This window comes from Palaemon carinicauda, chromosome 3, assembly GCF_036898095.1.
Source record: "Palaemon carinicauda isolate YSFRI2023 chromosome 3, ASM3689809v2, whole genome shotgun sequence".
In the NCBI taxonomy this organism is placed as follows: Eukaryota; Metazoa; Arthropoda; class Malacostraca; order Decapoda; family Palaemonidae; genus Palaemon; species Palaemon carinicauda.
In genome coordinates this window covers 182,145,397-182,146,723 of record NC_090727.1, presented here as the reverse complement: position 1 = coordinate 182,146,723, position 1,327 = coordinate 182,145,397, and positions in this window count along the sequence as shown.

The window sequence follows — 1,327 nt, the reverse complement described above, 5'->3', positions numbered from 1 at the left end:
TAGGGGCTTTTTGACCTCGATTTTTAGGTCCATTACTTGTAGCTTTAGAGGCTCTTTGACCTCTATTTTTAGGTGCCTTATTCATAGCCTTAGAGCCTTTTTTACCTCTATTTTTATGTGCCTTATTTCTAAAATTAAGGTTTTTTAACATCTATTTTGAGGTGCCTTCTTTCTAGCATTAAGGTTTTTTAACCTTTATTTTGAGGTGCCTTATTTCTAGCATTAAGGTTTTTTAACCTCTATTTTAGGTGCCTTATTTCTTGCATTAAAGTTTTTTAATCTAGATTTTGAGGTGCCTTATTTCTAGCATTAAGGATTTTTTTTACCTCTATATTGAGGTGCCTTATTTCGAGAATTAAGGTGTTTTTTACCACTATTTTGAGGTACCTTATTTCTCGTATTATGGACTTTTTTTACCTCTATTTCAAGGCTATTTTACGTCTTCGTTTAAAGGCTCTTCGTTGCTGTTCTCTTCTCTCTATTCTAGTTTTTCATGATCTTTAGGTTTTTGATTTCCTTTGATATTTCATCTTCCAGTTTCCTTAGTTCGTCAATTTCCTTCCTGATTTCATCGTATTCTTTCCTAGTTCGTTAGTTGCCTTCTAGATTTCAAGAGAGATTTCAGTGCCGTGTGTCTTCATTTCGTCAGATTCCTCAGAGAAATCGATGGCATCCATGTCTTTGTCCATCAGGGCGATGGGTAAAGATCCTTAAAGGCTCTTCGTTGCTGTTCTCTTCTGTCTGTTCTAGTTTTTCATGATCTTTAGGTTTTTGGTTTCCTTTGGTATTTCATCTTCCAGTTTCCTTAGTTTGTTAATTTCCTTCCTGATTTCATCGTATTTTTTTCCTAGTTCGTCAGTTGCCTTCTAGATTTTAAGAGAGATTTCAGTGCCGTGTGTCTTCATTTCGTCAGATTCCTCAGAGAAATCGATGGCATCCATGTCTTTGTCCATCAGAGCGATGTGTAAAGACAGGAATGCTATCAATTTGCTCTGCATACATCACGCTAAAGCATACGATGAGCAACACAATATATTTACCAATACAATCTGGATATGTCCTTTCTTCAATGTCGAATTTTGGGACTATCATGTTGAAGAACCACAGGTCGCTCACCGTTCATTTGAACCATTCTCTCTCCGTCCTTATTTCCTTAGTTCCAATAGTCTCCAAAAGGCCAAGCAAAGGATCATTCAAGGCGCGTATATTATGTTCTTCAAAGATCGACAACTTCTGCAGCAACCACCAAAACCAGCTGTAGATGAAGGTGTTCCGAAGAGCCTCCTGTTGATCCTGTAGTTGTAATACACAATTCTCACAGTCAGCT